A 20,645-nucleotide genomic window follows, 5' to 3' on the forward strand; every position below is an offset into this window, starting at 1 on the left:
GGACGTTCTAAGAACCCGGGGGCGCGGGGGGCTCTGTGATGAACCTGGAGGGGAGCTGCTGATTGGGCGAGGGGGACCTTATAAGACGCGGGTCGCCAAGGCAGCCCCAAGTGGGAGCGGGCTGCGAGGGCGCTGGACCCCGTGCGCCTGCCCCTTCAGCTCCCGTGCACCTGCTGCTGCCCCGCCGGCCTGCTGACCTGCTCACCTGCCCTGGGCGCCCTCCACCTCTGCTCTGTATGTCTCATCCAAAACCTCCCCAGCCCCTCGCAGCCACCTCGTCGCCCCCTTCCCAAATGCCAGTCTTCCCCACTCCCCTCCCTCCCCTCCCCCTTCCTCACCCCTTCCCTTCCTTCCTGGGTGCCATGGGCCCCTGGGGGCTGCTCCTCCTCCAGTCCTGGTCAGTGCTGGGTCAGACAAACACGAGTGTGGGTGAACACCGCTTCCCCACGCCTTCTTCCTTGCCATGGGCTGTCAAGGGTTTGAAATGACCGGCATCATGCCCACTGCTATCAGGCTGAGTGCTGGGTCCAAAACCTGCAGGTTCCACACGAAGGGAAGATGACTTGTTGGCACCAGGAAGCAAGGAAGCCTAGCCTGGTAGGAGTCACGGAGCCGGGCTTGCTGCCGTGGGCTCTGTGCCAGTTGGGCATCAGGCTCTGCCAGCTTAGAGTTGGCCCCGCGTGTGCTTCATGTTTCCACGAGTGGGTTGTTCAAGGCTCTGAAAGCTTGGCGGCTGTGAGGCAGGGGTGTCTAATGAGTGCTGTGACTGCGGCTCTGTTTAAAGTTCTGGGGGCCTTGTGAACTCTCTTTTCTGGTTTACTTATTGGCTTCTAGAACATCTAGTTTGGAAACCAACTCTCCTAGAGACAGATGCGCCTCGGGGCTCCGTGTGCAGTTGGCTTGATGGGAGCTCGCGAAGCACAGCAGCAGCCTGCTCAGGTGAGTCCTGACCAGGAGGCAGATGAGTTACTGTCCTTCCCTCTGTCAAAAGCATCATGGACAGACTGTTGACTTACCCAAAGCAGAAAGTCCACAGGATTGCCCAAACATAGAGGTACCCAGTCCCAGTTCTGCAAGTCTTCACTCTTACTAAAAGCCAGCATCCTCCACCCTCCCGAACCAAAACAAAACTGTCAAGCAAGTAGGGACACAGGAAAACCCCCCCTAGGGAGAAGCAGGGCCCTTTGGATCCTCATGCCCCAGACTCCAAGGAAGGGATCTGGAAAGTCCCACTGGTCAGGGACAGCAGTGCAGCTGGGCAGAATGGCCCGAGCCACCCCACTCAAAGAACTGTTTCTGCAGAGGCAACCAAATCAATGAAGATAGAGATTTCCTTGCTCGTAGGCTGCCCTTTTCATAGAGCAGATGCTCTCTCCCTCATCCTTGAGCATCTCGTGTGCTTCCCACCTCCACCCTTGCTGACAACTATGTCCACCTGCACAGATCCTGACAGCCATCCTAACCATTTGGGGAAGCATGGCCTTCAGGACCATCCAGAAGGCATCTTCATCTTGTGCAAAACATTCCTTGGTGTGTGTGTGTGTGTTGCCAGGAGGCATTTTATTTTGTTGCTCTACTGCAGGGAACTTGATTATCCAACTTCCCTCCTGGAAAAGGTCACAGGTTCTGTAAGGGAAGGTACTTGTCCATTGTCCTGCCTCTGGGGTGTTCCTTACAGGGCAAATACTCAGGTATCCTGAGAATCATTTATGCAGAATTTGTCCTTTTGGAACAACGTTCTACTTGATTTTTCACTTCAAATGAATAATTCCTTGGCAAGGATGGTCTGCAGAGGTAAACCCAAGCATCCCATGGTGGCTGGCCACAAAGATAATGACCATCACTGTTGGCCTCGACTTCTATGAAATTATGTGTGAGATCTTAAGAATTGTGATGCCACCCTGTTCATAAATGTGAAGTTGACTATGACCCATGGTCTTGTCGACAAAGATAAAACAAAAAATGTATATCTCTTCTTTCTTTGTATTGCTCTGATTTTTTCCCCTCTTTCCAGATTCTTTCATTAAAATTTTGCTGTGGCCCCTCTCATGTTACCACACACTTAAGTAAATCAAATTCACCTTCCTTAGCTTTCAAAATGATTCCTCTTTGTGTTTTTGCTTTCACCATGCAGTATTTTCTTATTTCTTAGAGGCTGAGGCACTCCCAGAAGCACAACTTCAGAGGCCCCTTTCAGAGAGACTGATTCTGGTGCCCAGAGAGCTGTGAGATGTCACAGGAACACTTGTGACAGTGACAAATCAGACAGCACATATTTATAAAGATCCACACTTTACACGCCCCAGCTGAGAGGACCCCAGATGAAAGTGAATAGACTTCAGAGGTTTGTTTTTTTCCTCTCTCATGAGAGGTGAGTTTTTTTTTTAACACAAATCAATTTTATTGAAACATACACCCAAAGTGTACAATCAGTGGTACTTGGTAGTATTTGGTAGTTGTGCATTCATCACTTCAATACTTCAATCATTATTAGAGCATTTTCATTATTTCAATAATAAAAACAAAAAACAGACCAAAAAACTTATCTTTCAATCTTTCTGTGCTTCCCCTGCTGTACACAGCTGTTATTGTTTCTGTCTGTCTAGGTTATTTGTATATTTTGTAAAAAGTCAAATATGCAGTATTACCCATATTCATATTTCACATGAGGTTTCACTGTTATACAGTCCCATGTTACATTTGTAAGCTTTCCCTCTAGAAAAATACATGTTCTTAAACTTTCCCCTTTAATCACTCTCATATCCATCTATTGGCACTGCTAGTTACAAATACTATGATGTGCTTTCACAGTTTCTATTCACCTTTAGCAGAGGTTTTAATTTGCATGAAACAACTTGGTGCTGTGGATGAGTGTGAATTAAACCGTAGATGTGTTTTCTCCTAAGATTCTTATACAATTCACTTTTTGAGAAATCAATATGTTTGCCATTTGTTGTGGTACCTATACATTCCAGAAATTTCCTATTTATTTTACCTATGTTCATAGTTGCTGTTTATTGGCTTAAGAGTGCCTTGTCAGAAGGAATACCCCTATGTACAACTGAACAGAGTCTAAGAGACAGATAGGGTGGATACAACCCCAGGTATTGGTTCTTTTGAGGGATAAAGAGACCCACGGGTTCTATGGTCATGGCAGAAGGGGTTCACTGCCATGACAGATGGCCCTTCTTTGGAGCTGGTGTTTCTGCGTGATGGAAATGGACTCACAGGGGATCTCTTTTCACAAGACTTGCATGCTACTTTATTGGAATTGTAGTTGGTGCTGAGTTTAAGATATATGTAGGGGATTTGAATCTCTGGACTGATAATATGACACCCAGGCCCAGAGCCTCAACAGACTTCAGCTCCTACACTTTGACTTATTGGACTTACTCCACTCAGCTAACATGGAGTTGAAGAAGGTCAACCACCACAACATGGAGCCTAGAGTGTCTACAACTAGAAGCGGGAAGAGTGCATCCAGTACCCATGTGGAATCTAAGCCCTCACTTGACATAGGTGTGCAATGGACACAACCAATCCAATGTCCACAGAGAAAATGTGGAATGGGTGTGGGAATGGTAGCCATGGGGGTTGCTGGGTGTGGGGAACGGGAGGAAGAGATGAGATGTGGAGGCATTTTCGGGACGTGGAGTTGTCCTGGATAGTGCTTCACGGACAATTACGGGACATTGTAGATCCCCCCAGGACCCACTGGATGGAACGTGAGAGAGTCTGGGCTATGATGTGGACCATTGACTATGGGGTGCAGTGATGCTCAGAGATGAACTTACCAGGTACAATGGATGTATCACGATGATGGGAGAGAGTGTTGCTGTGGGGGGAGTGGGGGGCAGGGGCGGTGGGGTTGAATGGGACCTCATATTTTTTTTTTAATGTAATTTAAAAAAAAAAAAATAAATAAATATTTAAAAAAAAAAAAAGAGTGCCTTGTAAGTGCAGGCTTATATTACAGTGAAACAGGAAGGCAAATTCTTTCCTGTGGTTATTTGAAATTGGGTTTCTAAATAGCTTTGATTCACCTAACTTCAAACTTTATAATGTACAATAATCTACTGTACAATAATTCACTGTTTCTCAGATATTCTATCTACTTAACAATTCAGACATTATGTGTCTTGTGTTCAGAAAGAAGCTGAATTCTGAAAGAAAACATCAACTTTTAAAAAAAGTTGACCTAACAACAGTCTGCATTTAATTTTCATTGGAATAACAATGATAACAGTAATCATCCTACTTACTTATATCAACACATTTATCAGGTATATCAGTTATATCTATACATTTATTGATATAATTGGTATATCATAACACAATGAAGCAACGTATTTATATATGCGTCTCCTCACCACTAAGAATTTTCTCATTTCTCTGTTGTACAGAATTTTTTTTTTAAAGATTTATTTATTTCTCTTCCCTTCCCCCCACCTCCACCCTGGCTGTCTGTTCTCTGTGTCTATTTGCTGCATCTTCTTTGTCTGCTTCTGTTGCTGTCAGCAGTATGGGAATCTGTGTTTCTTTTTGCTGCGTCACCTTGTGTTAGCTCTCCATGTGGGCTGCGCCATTCTCAGGCAGGCTGCACTTTCTTTCGTGCTAGGTGGCTCTCCTTATGAGGCGCACTCTTTGTGCATGGGGGTCCCCTATGCAGGGACACCCCTGCATGGCACGGCACTCCTTGAGTGCATCAGCACTGCGCATGGGCCAGCTCCACATGGGTCAAGGAGGCCTGGGATTTGAACCACAGACCTCCCATGTGGTAGACGGATGCCCTAACCACTGGGCCAAGTCCGCTTCCCCCAGAATTATTTTTAAAGATTTATTTTTTTTATCCCTTCTTGCTGCTTGCTTGCTGTCTGCTCTCTGTGTCCATTTGCTATGCATTCTTCTGTGTCTGCTTGTCTCCGTTTGTTGTGTCATCTTGCTGTGCCAGCTCTCTGCAGGTGCAGGCCATGGTGCAGGTCATCAGCTCTCCACGGGTGTGGGCTGTCGCACAGGCCATCAGCTCTCCATGGGCGCAGGCCATTAGCTCTCCATGGGTGTGGGCTGTCACACAGGCCGTCATCTCTCTGTGGGCATGGGCCATCAGCTCTCCATGGGCTCAGGCCATCAGCTCTCCACAGGCACAGGCCATCAGCTCTCCACAGGCGCGGGCCATCAGCTCTCCACGGGTGTGGGCTGTCACACAGGCCATCATCTCTCTGTGGGCATGGGCCATCAGCTCTCCATGGGCTCAGGGCATCAGCTCTCCACAGGCACAGGCCATCAGCTCTCCACAGGCGCGGGCCATCAGCTCTCTGCAGGCACAGGCCAGCCTGCCTTCACAAGGAGGCCCCAGGAAACGAATCCAGGGCCTCCCACATGGTAGATGGGAGCCCAACTGATTGAGCCACAGCCACTTTCCTGTACAGAATTTTAATTGCTTGTGGTTGCTTTTGCCCATTCTTTTAAACAAATCAGGTCTATTTTTAGAGCCTTTCCAACAGATTTACTTCAAGCAGTTTATTCATTTATCAAATAAAAACTCGACTTTTTGACTAATGTACGTTCTTGATTTCTTTTTATGGATTCATACGTTAATAAGTCTAATTTAATTTTTTGAAAGTCTTTGAATATTTTTGTTAAGAAATGAAAAACTCTTACAATTTTTATAATTGTTTTCCTATTACTTTATTGATGTACAAGTGATGTATATTAAAATGCACCTGTGTGATTTGTTTGGTTTTACATGTTTCCAAATCCATAAAAACATTTCTATAACCAAGATAGTAACCATACCAAACATCCCCCAATTTTTTCCTTCAGACCCTTAATAGTCCATCCACACATCTTCCCTACCAGGTCCTGGACAACCTTCAATCTACAATCTGCCATTATAGATTAAAATTCATTTTGTAGAATTTTATATAAATGGAATGTGGAGTAGATACTGTTTTGTTTTGTTTGTCTGGGCTCTTATATGCACAATCATTTTTAAATCTATCCATGAAGTTGTGTGTATTGAGAGTTTGTTACTTTCATTGCTGAGTTTTATTCCATTTATGGATATAACACAATCTGTTAATACATTTACTTGTAAAATGCATGGAAAGAGTGTTCTACTTAATGCTGCCAAATTCACAATTTCCAACAAGAAAATCAGCCAAGCAGAAAACATAAAGCAACCAATTTCCCATCTTTCTTGAAGCAGTAGAATCCACTGGAGGTTTTTGAGAAACCTGGTTATCTCTTAGAGGCAGATTAAAATTCCCAATGAATGTTTTTTGTGCCTCTTTCATTGTACAATTTTTGAGGTTCTCATTATGTTCAAGTATTGCTATTTCAGCCAGTTGACATCCTACCACACAATTTTCTGTCTGGACCTGGTTTTTATGGATTTCCATGGAAGCCTGTCAACATTGCTGTCTCCTTGGGAATTATTTTCATTGCTATATTCTTATGGATGAATATTCTAGATGTGAATATATTAACTTGTAGGTATACTGTAAGTCATGAAAAACCTAGACTTTTTTAGTCACAGACCTTTTGTTTCATTTTAGATTACCAGTATGAATGCAAATTAATGCTTGAATTTGAAGCTAACCTGGTTATATAGTTTTAAATTTCTGGTAAACAAGTCAGTAAACAAGACAACTGTATAATCTTAAAGTGAACACTTCAATTTTTAAAAACTTTCTGTCAAAAGTGAAATATTAGGTATTAGGGAGGCACTTCCATTTACTGTTCATAGAACTCTGAATTCTCATAACCATCCTAGAAAGAAATTTCATATTAGATAATGCAATGCCTTAAAAATTTATCTTTTTATTCAATATGAAACTTACTTTTCTTCTTTGTTTTAATTGCAGTTTTGAGAGTTCTTATAAATCCTGAGATAGATATTTATAAATGTATCCCTCTAGTCATATAAAAGGATCTGTTTTTGACCCATAGAGGAAGTAAGAATTCATTTTACATACCAAAACATTTGTAGCATTATTTTATGAATATGGCAGGATGAAACTTGAAGTCCTGCTTCATCTGAGATCATCACTAAGGCACACTTAATTGATATTCATAGTTCACTGTTAGGTACTAAAGTGACTTCTGACTCTAGGCCAAAGTATCTTCTTTCCATGTACTTTTTGTTTATCCCCTAATCTCCCTCTTGTTTCCCCTGGGGATTTCCTTCAGATGAATTCCATGATTTTCCAAGTTGGACCTTTCTGGATGCATTTTTCTTTAACATTCTAGTGTTTCCATGCTAAAATAAGATTCCATTATTACACAAGTTTTTCAGGCTGGCCTTAGCAACTAATTGACACTTATAATATTTGAATGGGGAAATATGTTCTAGGTGGAAAAGAGCTGCTACTTCACCTGGTATTTCAATGGGTCCCTGCCTAGATTTGATTATACCATAATTCAGTGATGTTGTTTGGAAATGATGGGGGTTTTGAAGCACATTCTGCCCTCTACAGGAGACATCACCTAGCATTTCTGTTGTTACTTGTGCATTTTTTCCAGCAGTCCCTACTCTCCTGATCTGACCATTTCTGAATTTGTATGGGACAATCATATGACCTGGCTTATTGAAATTGTCATTTCAAACAAATATCCAACTCTTCGTAAGTTATCTAAGGTGCTTTCTGGTAATTGAAAGAGGTGTTTCTTAGTCCAAAGATTTGCCTCTACTTTTGTTTGCTCATGGGGTTTTTTCTTTTTTCTTTTGGTCTCTTTTATTTTTTTAATGTTACATTAAAAAAATATGGGGTCCCCATACACCCCCCAACCCCCTCATCCTACTCCTCCCCCCATAAAAACAACCTCCTCCATCATCATGAGACATTCATTGCACTTGGTGAACACATCTCTGAGCACCGCTGCAACTCATGGTCAATGGTCCACATCATAGCCCAAACTTTCCCACAGTCCACCCAGTGGGCCATGGTAGGACATACAATGTCTGGTAACTGTCCCTGCAGCACCACCCAGGACAACTCCAAGTCCCAAAAATGCCCCCACATCACATCTCTTCCTCTCACTCCCTACCACAAGCAGCCACCATGGCCACTTTCTCCACACCAATGCCACATTTTCTTCTATTACTAATCACAAGAGTTCATGAATAGAATATCAGTAAGTCCACTCTAATCCATATGCTATTCCTCCATCCTGTGGACCTCAGAATGGTTGTGTCCCCTCCACATCTATGTCAAGAGGGGTCTTAGATTCCACCTGATGCTGGATGCAATCTTCCTGCTTTCAGTTGTAGGCACTCTTGGCTCTCTGGTGTGGTGGTTGACCTTCTTCACCTCCATGTCAGCTGAGTGGGGTAAGTCCAATAAACCAGAGTTTAGGAGTTGCAAGTCTGTTGAGGCTCAGGGTCTGGCTATCACATGGTCAGTCCAAAGATTCAGGTCCCCTGGGTATACATTAAACCCCAGCAACAACTACAGTTCCAGTAAAAGCAACAGGAGAGACTTGTGGACAAAGATCACATCTGAGTCCAGCTCCATCACATAGAAACACAATCTCCAAAGTAGGGCCAACTGACATGGGACTGAACTCCATCTGCCATGACCATAGAACATGTGGGTCTCTGTAGCCCTCAGAAGAACCAATACCTGGGGTTTTATCTACTTTATCTGTCTCTGGGACTCTGATCAGATGTGCATAAGGACAACTTCTCTGATAACCTCCCAGTTCTTTTTGGAGACTCAGCCATATAAACTCATTTGTCCTTTCCATTTCCACCTTTTACTCAGGTCAAAAAGCATTTTTAACTCCTGGTATTATATGTAGACTGAGATATTCTGCTGGCCTGAGTTAACCCTTTTATTCAAGGTCATTTTCTAGTTACATCATCAGCTGGTACTTGGTAGTAATCCCTCAGTGCCAGGGAGGCTCATCCCTGGAAGTCATGTTCCATGCTGGGGATGGCAACCCATTTACATGCTGAGTTTGGCTTCAAGACTGGCTACATTTGAGCAACACAGAGGCTCTCAGGAGGTAATTCTTAGGCACCCTGCAGCTCTAGGCCTTGTTCTTATTTCAGGTGCACAGGCTCACAAGCATAGTCATTAGTATCAAGGGCTCATTGTTCGGCCTTCCTTTTTTTTGGTCTCTGCCATTGCACTTGGGGGATTGTTGCTGTCACTTTAGGGACTGTGATAGAGCTCCCCTGGCTAGGAACTCAGCACTCCCTCAGTTGTTGTTTTTAATTATAACCACTGTGAAAATATCCATTTTTATCTACCCTGGATATATGCCCTGGAGAACTCCCTGCCAACCATGTGTCCCATGTCAAAAACATCCCACACCAGTATTCCTCCCCTGACATTGTTGATCCTCTCTGTGATCCAAAACTTCTTGAAAAGTGAAACCCAATATATTGCCAGGTTCCATTAATAGTAAAATGGAATATACTGATGAGTTTAAAGGTTAGATAGAGAATACATATTAATTAAGGTAAAAATTAATTGGGGTATCAAAAAATTTAAAAATGCAAAAGTTTTGTTTTTGATGTTTTGCCTTCCATCACTGCAATAAGTGTTGCCCTGTATGCAAATTGGCAAGGCAACTACTTCCATCTTTTCCTCAGTGTCTATGTCCTTTCTTTTTCTTTTTTTCCCCTAAATATTAAGCTTATCTTCACAAAAGTTTTTTAGATCACAGTAATTCATACATACAATATACAGTACTCCCACATATCCAACATAAAACCCTCATCCCTTCCACAGCAATAATCTTTTTACATATTCATACTATATTTACTGAAACTGATGGACAGATATTGAGACAATAGCTTTCAAACAAGGTAATATTTGGGTTTACATTGTGGTTTATATTTTAGACTATGCAATTTTCTAAATTTTTAGTTATCTTATGTTTTACATTATGATTTACATTTTAGCCTATCAGCCCCTATATATTTTTGGTGTAATTTAACATGTCTTATATCCATCCTTGTGTAAACTTGTGGAACACTTCTATTGCCCACACAGTTACACTGGTTCCATCTATTCAATACCTCTTTCCCCCTCCCCTTAGGGCCCACAGTGACAGTCAATCTTCATTGCTTGAAGGGCTATGCTCAAAGATACTGCAACAGTGTTGAGGGCTTGACCTGCTCAACTGCCCTAATGCATTGGGAGCCACCATTTCTCTTGAGAGATACAATTCCCTCTATTTGAGAACATCAGTCCTCCCCAGGATGTGGGTATACCCTCACTCTCATTATATGGGTCTCTATCCAATGATATACCCCACTATGGCAAAATGAGCACTCACACACTCCCTAGGAGCCTGTCCTGCATCATTATCCCCTTTAAGCATCTTAAACAGGTAAGCTTATTATATTTTTTAAAAAGATTTCTCAGCATTAAACTCTCAACCAAATACCTGACAATCTCCTATGTTTGTATGTTCCCCAAATTTCCTCCCAATTTCTTGGGCAATATTACCCATCCTCCCATCCCTAGCCCCCCTCAAGCCCACAAAAGCCCAAGCAAAGGCAACACTATGCCCTCATTTTATCCCTTCCTTGTACAAATACTTACCTCTATCTTATCATATATTTCACCAATGTAGGTGTCAGCTTGCATCCTTCCTCTACCCCTCAATTTCCTGTAAGCCTATCTTCCAGTCTCTAGCTCTCTGAGGCAGCTTGCTTATTTCATATCATTGAGATCATGTAGTATTTGTCCTTCAATGCCTGGGTTGCTTCACTCAACATAAGGTTCTCAAGATTCATCCATGTTATCACATGTGTTTGTAGTGTATTCGTTCTTAAAGCTGAGTAGCATTCCATTGTATGGATATACCACATTTTATTTAACCACTCATCTGTTGATGGGCCTTGGGGTTGATTCCAACTTTTGGCAATAGTGAACAATGCTGCTATGAACATTGGTGTGCGTATATCGGTTTGTGTCCTTGTTTTCAGTTCTACTGGGTATATACCCAGCAGTGGAATTGCTGGGTCATATGGCAAATGTATAGCTAGTTTTTTGAGAAACTGCCAAACTGACCTCTAGAATGGCTGAATCCTTTTGCAGTCCCACCAGCAGTGGATGAGTGTTCCCATTTCTCCACATCCTCTCCAGCACTTGTAGTCTTCTGCTTTTCTCATAGCTTCCAATCTTATGGGAGTAAGATAGTATCTCATTGTAGTTTTGATTTGCATTTCCCTGATAGCTAGAGATTTGGAGCATTTTTTTCATGTGCTTTTTAACCATTTGTATTTCTTCTTTGGAGAAGTGTCTGTTTACATCTTTTTCCCATTTTTTAAATGGGTTGTCTTTTTATTTTCAAGATACAGGAGTTATTTATATATGCAGGTTATAAGTCTCCTATCAGATATATGGTTACCAAATATTTTCTCCCATTGTGTAGGTTCACTTTTCATTTTCTTGACAAACTCCTTTGAGGTGCAGAAGGCTTTAATTTTGAAGAAGTCCCATTTATCTATTTGTTCTTTTGCTGCTCATGCTTTTGGTGTGAAGTTCATGAAGCCATTTCCTATTACAAGGTCTTGTATATGGTTACCTACACTGCTTTCCAAAGTCTCTATGGTCTTGGCTCTTATATTTAAGTCTTTGATCCATCTTGAGTTGATTTTTGTATAAGGTGTGAGATGGTAATCCTCTTTCATTCTTTTACATATGGATATCCAGTTCTCCCGGCACCATTTGTTGAATAGGCCATTCTCTCCCAGTTGAGAGGGTTTGGTGGCTTTATTGAATATTATACGACTATATATATGAGGATCTATATCAGAACTCTCAATTCGGTTCCATTGGTCTGTGTGTCTCTTCTTGTGCCAATAACATGCTGTTTTCACTACTGTAGCTTTGTAGTATGTTTTGAAGTCAGTAGTGTGATTCCTCCAATTTCATTTTTCTATTTCAATATGTCTTTGACTATTCGGGGCCTCTTTCCTTTCCAAATAAATTTCATAGCTAGTTTCTCTAGTTCATTAATGAATGCTGTGTTGATTTTTATTGGGATTGCATTGAATGTGTAGATCAGTTTTGGTAGGATAGACATCTTACTAATATTTAGTCTTCCTATCCATGAACAGGGAATATTCTTCCATTTATTTAGGTCTTCTTTGATTTCCTTGAAAAGTGTTGTGTAGTTCTCTGTGGATACGTTTTTTATATCTTTAGTTAAATTTATTCCTAGGTATTTGATTTTTTATTTACTATTGTAAATGGTATTTGTTTCTTGATTTCCTCCTGAGCTTGCTCGTTATTGCTGTACAGAAATGCTACTGATTTTTGCACATTGATCTTATAACCTGCAACTTTACTAAATTCATTTATGAGTTCTAGAAGCTTTGTTGTAGACCTCTCAGGATTTTCTAGGTATAGGATCATGTCATCTGCAGATGATGAAATTTTGACTTCTTCGTTTCCAATTTGAATGCCATTTTATCTGGTTCTTGCCTCAGTGCTTGAGCAAGTACTTCTAAGACAATGTTAAATGGAAGAGGTGATAGTGGGCATCTTTGTCATGTTCCTGATCATAGAGGGAAAGATTTTAGGATTTCACCATTGAAAATGATGTTGGCTGTGGGTTTTTCATATATACTCTTTATCATGTTCAGAAAATTTCCTGTATTCCAAATATTTTGCAGTGTTGTTATCAAGAAATGTTGCTGTATTTTGTCAAATGCTTTTTCTGCATCTATAGATATACTCATGTGATTTTTTTCCTTCAGTGTGTTTATATGGTGTATTACATTGATTGATTTTCTTATTTTGATACATCCTTGCATACCCAGAATGAATCTCACTTGGTCATGGTATATAATTCATTTAATGTGTTGCTGAATATGGTTAGCAAGTATTTTGTTGAGGAGTTCTGTGTCTAGGTTCATTAGAGAAATTGGTCTGTAATTTTCCTTTCTTGTGGTGTCTTTGTTTGGCTTTTGTACTAGAGTAATGTTGACATCATACAGTGAGTTAGGCAATGTTCCTTCTGTTTTGATTTTTTGGAAGAGTTTAAACAAGATTGGTGTTAGTTCTTTCCAGAACATTAGGTATAATTCACCTGTGAAGCCATCTGCCCCAGGACTCTTAGTTGGGAGGTTTTTAATGACTGATTTTATATCTTTACTTTTGATTAGTTTGTTGAGATTTTCAATTTCCTCTTTTGTCAATGTAGGCTGCTTCTGTGTTTCTAGGAATTTGTCCGTTTACTCTAAAGTGTCCTTGTTGGAATATAGATTTTCAAGGTATCCTCTTATGATAGTCTTTATTGATCTTCTCAAAGAACCAGCTCTTGGTTTTGTTTATTGTTTCAAGTTTTTTTTCTATTTCATTTAAATCTGCTCTGATATTTGTTATTTCTTTCTTTTTTCTTTTGGTTAGTTTGTTGTTGTTTTTTACTAATTCCTCCAAGTGAGCAATTAGTTCTCCAATTTTAGCTCTTTTTTAAAGAGTTTCAGCAAGATTGGTGTTAGTTCTTTCTGGAATGTTTTGTAGAATTCATCTGTGAAGCCATCTGGCCCTGGGCTCTTCTTAATTGGGAGGTTTTAATGACTGATTCTATCTCTTTCCTTGTGATTGGTTTGTTGAGATCATCAGTTTCTTCTTTCATCAATATAGGCTGCTTATGTGTTTCTAGAAATTTGTCCATTTCCTCTGAATTGTCATTTTTGTTGAAATATAGTTTTTCAAATTATTCTCTTATGATAGTCTTTATTTCTGTGGGGTCAGTGGTGATATCTCCTTTCTCATTTCTTATTTAGTGTATTTGCATCTTCTCTCTTTTTTTCTTTGTTAGTCTAGCTAAGGGCTTGTCAATTTTATTGATCTTCTCAAAGAATTAGCTCTCGGTTTTGTTCATCTTTTCAAGTGCTTTCGTATTTTCTATTTCATTTAATTCTGCTCTTATCTTTGTTCTTTCTTTCTTTCTTCTTCCTGTGGGGTTACTTTTTTGTTTTTTCACTAATTCCTCCAAATGTGCAGTTAGCTCTTCAATTTTTGCTCTTCTTTTTTGGTGTATGAATTTTTGGTTATAAATTTCCCTCTCAGTACTTCTTTTGCTGCATCCCATAAGTTTTTGTATGTTGTGTTATCATTTTCATTAGTTTCAAGGTAGTTTTTTATTTATTTTGAGATTTCCTTTTTGGCACACTGTTTTTCTGAGTGTGCTGTTTAATTTCCATATCTCGGTGTGAAATCTGGGCCTCTGGCCCTTTCAGATTTGCAGCTCCACTCCACTGTGGTCAGAGATATTATTTGTATGGTTTTGATCTTTCTGAATTCATTGAGCCTTTCTTTGTGACCTAGCATATGGTCTATCTTGGAGAATGATCCATGTGCACTTGAGAAAAATGTATATCCTGCTATATTTGGGTGTAATGATCTGTATATGTCTATTAGATCCAGCTCCTCTAATATACTGTTCAAAATTTTTGTTTCTTTATTGATTCTCTTTTGAGATGTTCTGTCCAAAGTTGATAGTGGTGTATTAAAGTGTCGCACTATAATTGTAGAGGCATCTATTCTTTCACGTAGTTTTTCCAGTGTTTGCCTCATGTATTTGGAGGCACCCTTGTTAGGAGCATAAATATTTAAGATTGTTCATTCTTCTTGAAAGATTATCTGTTTCACTAATTGTAGTATCCAACTTTGTCTCTCACAATTGTTTTGCATTTAAAATCTATTTTGTCTGATATTAATATAGTACTCCTGCCTTTTTTGGTTATTGTTTGCTTTTCAGATTGTTTCCCAGCCATTCACTTTCAACCACTTTGAATCCCTGGGTCTAAGATGTGTTTCTTGTAGACAGCATATAGATGGGTCATATTTCCTTATCCAATCTTCCAGTCTGAATTATTTGACAGGTGAGTTTAATACATTGACTTTCAGTGTTATTACTTTCAAGGAATTATTGATGTTAACCATATTTCCTTTGGACTTGTGTTTGTTATATTTTGTCATATTTTGTTTGTTTCCTTTTCTTTTTGTCTTTTTTGTTGCTCTTACACTCTCCAACTCTGCCTCTCCTTTTTTTTCTTTCTTCCTGCAGAACTCCCTTTAGTATTTCTTGAAGGGCAGGGTTCTTTTTGGCATACTCTTTTAATTTCTGTTTATCTGTGAATATTTTGAACTCTCCATCATTTTTGAATGCTAGTTTAGCTGGGTAGAGTATTCTTGGTTGGAAATTTTTTCTTTTAGTACCTTGAATATATCATACAACTGCTTTCTTGCCTCCATGGTTTCAGATGAGAAATCAGCAGCTAATCTTATGGAGCTTCCCTTGTATGTGATGGTTCTTTTTTCTCTTGCTGCTTTTAGAATTTTCTCTTTGTCTTGAACATTGGATAATTTGACAAGTATATGTCTTGTGGTGGTCCTGTTGGGATTTATGGTGTTTGGGGTGCATTGTGCTTCCTGGACATGCACATCCATCTCTCTCAGTAGATTTGGAAAGTTTTCAGCCATTATTTCCCCCAACACACCTTCTGCCCCCTTTCCCTTCTCTTTTCCATCTGGGATGCCTATAATACATATGTTTCTGCACTTTGCATTGTCATTCAGATCCCTAAGTCCCAGTTGGATTTTTTTTCTTATCTTTTTATCAATCAGTTCTACTATCTGTTTGATTTCAGATGTACTGTCTTCCATGTGGCTAATTCTCTCCTCTGCTTCTTCTAATCTGCTGCTATTTGCTGAGAGTGTATTTTTGATTTCTTGAACTGTGGTGTTCATCACTATCATATCTGTTATCATTTGTGTATATGACTGCAATTTCTTCTGTATTCTCTCCAAGTGTTTTCTTTATATTGTTAATCTCTTCCTTTACTCCATTAAGTTGGTCTCTAATATATGTTTTGAGAGTTATAATTACTTGTCCAATGTTCTGCTCCTGTTCCTGGTTTTTAGTTTGTTCATTGGATTCGGCCATGTTTTCCTGATTATTGGTTTGGTTTGTAGTTTTTTGTTGCTTTCTGGTCATCATTTTATCTTGACAGGTTTAATCAGTTCCTTAGCTTCTTTGTCTAGTCTTGGGGATTAATTAGTTGTTCATGCATAAGTGTTATGCCATCTCTTTGTCACTTTGTTCTTCTTACTCTATTTCCTTGTTGCTGGCTAAGTTCACTTTGAAGGAAAATATTAGGGCCAGGGAGAGCAAAATGAATAAGAAAAGAAAATGTATAAAGTAGTATTGGTAATAAATGTTAACAGAGCCACAATGTTAGATCTAGAAGAATGGATATTAGACTCATGTAAGTTATGTAGAGTTATAGCAGTAAGTAGAGTATCTATAATTGGACGGTCAACTGAATATGGGGAAGAATATAGTATGAATTAAAAGGCCAGTGTTTTCATGAGAGAGCAAAAGAGAAAAGAATGACAATAATATCAAGAGTGGATAAAAGACAGAAAACAGAACAAAGGTATAAGAAATAAAAAGACAATTTGGGAACCAAAGAAAGAGAGGTGGAATGTAAGAGAAACAGTAGATGATGGAGGATAGAAAGATGTAGGGAAAAGAGGATCGTATAGGTGTCCAAAATCAATACACACAGAAAAGAAGAAATGGAGGATGAGGAAAGACAGCAAATGTGAAGCATTCCCTGCAGCACCTATTATATAAATAAAATAAAATGAAGAAAAAGAGAGAAAAGGGAAAAAAAGAGAACAGAAAAAGAGGGGCAAAGAAAAGGGGGGAAACAAGCAAGAAAAAGAAAAAGAGAAAAAGACTAAATAAATGAAAAAGGACCTCAGGGATAAAATGGGAGAAAAGATGGGAGACCAGGAGACAGTGCAATATTAGCAAAAAAGAACCAACGTTTCAAGTTAGGAATCCTCTTTGCAGTTAAATAATACACTTAGGGATCTGACCTTCCCCCTTTCTCCTTTCCTCACTTCTCTCTCTCCCAGGGCAGCAGGAAAGCTACCTAAAAGGTCCAGTAGGAGATTCAAGTAGGACCTTGTTGAACCAACTCAACACAGAAGACTATGACTCTTTATTTCCAGCATGAGAGCACCTACACCTCATTGGAAACCCCAAATGTGCTATTGGAAGCTTTGATAGCACCTATAGTCCCTTCCCCTTAGGTGTGCTAGGGGAGGTCTAATTGATTTTCTGACTCCACCTTCTCCCAGACCAAGTTTCCCATCCCAGGACGTTTAGGCAAATTGGGCTTTCTCAGCAGGTTTGCCTCTCCTTTCTTCCCAGACTCTCCCCAAGTCAGCTGGTACACTCCAAGTTCAAGGAGAGAGAGAAAAAAAAAACAACACAAAACACGGAGGGCTTGGGTAATCCAGGACCTCAGATGGACCTCAGAGTGCAGTGGATTCGGGGATGGGAAGTCCATGATATTGCAGACTCAAGGTGTGTGAGTCTCTGGAACATGGGCCACTAGGTTTTAAGGGACACAGACCTGGGAACCATGCATCTGGTTAACATGGGGCCTGGGAAAACCACAGCACAACAAAGTTTTCAGGGATCACAGCAGCCGGGCTGCCAGCCCTAGGGGGAGGGGTTCCACCCACAACTTCTGACCTCCATGTCAGAGACCCAAAATTCCACCTCTCATAAGAATCTCTTCTGTCACTGTCTCACCAAATCGACATCCAGACATCTCCTGCCCTGCAAGCCCCTGAAACAGCCTGTTTAGGGTTTGGTAACACCACAGCACAACAGAGATTTCAGGATCACTGTGCCTGGGCTGCCAGCCTGAGGGGGAGGGTCTCCACTCACAACCTCTGACCTCCATGTCAGAAACCCAAAATTCCACCTCTTGCAAGGATCTCCTCCGTCACTGTCTCACCAAATCAACATCCCACCCTGAAAGCCCCAGAAATGTCTGCTCTGGGCTTGGGAACAACCCATCACAACAAAGCCTTCAGGAATCACTGCAGCCGGGCCACCAGTCCCAGGGGGAAGGGTCCCACCCACAATCTCTGGCCTCCATGCAAGAGACCCAAATTCTACCTCTTGCAAGAATCTCTTCTGTCACCATCTCACCAAATCGATGTCCAGACACCTCCTGCCCTGTGAACACCCAAAACAGCCCGGTCCAGCAGGACTCCAACCCTGCCCAGCCGCTTCTCTGCAGGAGAGATTATGAGGTGCACTCACTCAGATGCCATCTTGCCCCACTTCCCCCACTCATGGGTTTCTAAAACAATTCCTGAATCTGAAACATGTGTTTCCATTTAGGAATTGACAAATAAATGATTTGAGGCTAACCATATCATATCATATTTATTATAAAAATGTCTGTAATTCCTGTTATTAAAAACAAATAGATTTGTACATGTTTAAGAAAGGTGTAGACAGACTTTAATTCCAAAATAAGGTATTTGCCTTAGTGCTTGTACCACAAATTGATTTTTTTAAATTATTTTTTATTTATTTCTCTCCCCACCCCAGTTGTCTGCTCTCTGTGTCCATTCTCTGTGTGCTCTTCTATGTTCACTTGTATTCTTGTCTGTGGTATACAGAATCTGTGTCACATTCTGTTGCATCATCTTGCTGCATCAGCTCTCTATTTGTGTGGCACCACTCCTGGGCAGGCTGCAACTTTTTTTTGCTCTGGGCAGCTCTCCTTATGGGGCGCACTCCTTGTGCATGGGGCTCTCCTATGTGGGGACACCCCTGTGTGGCACAGCACTCCTTGCATGCATCAGCACTGTGCATGGGCCAGATGGGTCAGGAGGCCCTAGGTTTGAACCTTGGACTTCCCATGTGGTAGGCGGATGCCCTATCCATTGGGCCAACTTCGCTTCCCCAGAAACTGATTGTGAAGTATTACTTACCACTTAAATGAGAAGTTGTTTTTAAAATGCTTTTCTATTTTTTCACAGATATCTCCTGTCAGTTCTGTTTCCTTAGAGAACCCTGAGTAATACAGGATTCATTATTCTAAACAATCCAATATTAAAATTTCTCTTGCTTATGATTTTGAAGCCTTATCAGGATTTAGAAGATTTTTATCAATAAAATGTTTTGACATTAAATTTAATTTTGTTTACTTTCTTTTAGGTAGAGCATAGATTTTATCCAGGTAAGATTTTAGCTTATGTTGTCTACACAGTGTTTTCTCAATATTGGTGCTTGGTGTGGGTTCTAATGCTGTTAGAAGAAGATTCAGTGATTTCTGATGCCTGGTATCTTGATAACTTGGAAAAATTTAGAATTAATGGCTTGTTGATCTGAATGAAGGAGTAGATAGCAATACCACCAACTGAGAAAGGAGACTGAGAGGGGGAACAGACTGTGGGACTCGGGAGAAGAGGAGTTTGACTTAGCATAGAAATTCTTAGGGAGCACTGATGATCATCTGAGGTTTGGGGTGAGTGGTGTCTCGCACAACCTGGCTCTATGGACAAAGTAAAAAGAAGACACTGTTGATGTGTATCAAGAAATGTAAGGCTCAGGGAAGACTCCAAATATTGCTGGGCAAATTAATTCTCTACTAGGCATTTAAGCCAGATGTTGTGAAGGTTAAGTGGAAGGAGCCATTAATTCCAGAGGAGAATGAGGAGAAATAAGCATGATGCAAAATGGGGATAACGAATTCCATACGTGCATCACATGTGGGGCAATTAAGATATAGTGTTTCTTGAGATCCATGGCCTCAATACATTATGTATTAGGTCAGATTAGAGAATTCAGTACCAGTCAGGGAAGTCTGAAATCCTAAGTACTGTCCTAGATACCAGATCATGTGCCTTTGCTCCTAATAATTAGGGTATTTCCATTTTATTCATTTCTCCTAATTTTCTTATGGGCAGGTCTATGTTGAGAAGACAAAATATCTGAGACTTTGAAGTACTGCGTGGGGGAAAACAAAATACTCATGAAAATAGTATCCAATTATAAAGAGAAGGTATTTTTAATTTTTTCAGGTTTCAACTTGAATTCTTTCCATGCATCTTCTGATTCCATTATTGGATAATTTCTTTCATTAGAGTGTCGTAGATCAAAATTTTCTATAAACAATCTAAATCTGAAGCCAGTGTCCTATGTGTATATTTTCTTTGTTTTTTGGGGCTTACCCACTTGGGGCTAACTATGAATACCGCTGTAATTTATATTTTTAACTCTGAATCCCTTATCACATTTTTGTATAGATCAATGAAGTAAAGAATTATGTTGAACAAGTCAACAAATAAAATAAAACTCAGATAAAGTAAATAAATTTCAAGTAAAAATGTCACCTCTATCTTGGATTACATCCTAAAAATAAAAGTAAAACTAACAAGTAACATTACCACCCTGAATATGCTTTCTGTGGAATAACAATAAAACACTCAGTGGAATGAACAAAATCCTGATTGATGTAATTCAAAGCATGCAAGTTCCATTGGAATTGGAGGGAGGTCAGAATAGTAAGGATCAAGACTTGGTAAAAATTTTGTTTCTAACTGCTGCCATGATCTGGCTTTTGACTGTTTTATACATTGGGTGCCATATATCACTTTTTCAACTTTTAGGCAAATCCTGAATTATCAACATTACAAAGTGAACTGAGCAACCCAATGCCCAATAATTGTGCCCTGGAAGCTGGGTTGCTTTTTGAGAAGAAATTCTCACTTAGTAGAAATGCTCTGACGTTGGAAGGTAAAGAATGGATTCCTGTTTTCTGGATTCAGGCCCCTCTCCTCAGTCTCCCA

At 40.2% G+C, this 20,645-nt stretch overlaps 1 long non-coding RNA gene across 1 annotated transcript; it reads left to right on the forward strand.

Annotated features, from left to right (window-relative positions):
• Positions 1-840: 840 nt before the first annotated feature.
• LOC131273875 (uncharacterized) lies at positions 841-19,852 on the forward strand. The gene is made up of 3 exons (XR_009181044.1): positions 841-939; positions 19,012-19,033; positions 19,764-19,852. It is a non-coding gene; the product is annotated as an uncharacterized lncRNA (long non-coding RNA).
• The last annotated feature ends 793 nt before the right edge of the window (positions 19,853-20,645 follow it).

The sequence above is a fragment of the Dasypus novemcinctus genome, chromosome 17 (genome assembly GCF_030445035.2).
Source record: "Dasypus novemcinctus isolate mDasNov1 chromosome 17, mDasNov1.1.hap2, whole genome shotgun sequence".
NCBI classification, from domain to species: Eukaryota; Metazoa; Chordata; class Mammalia; order Cingulata; family Dasypodidae; genus Dasypus; species Dasypus novemcinctus.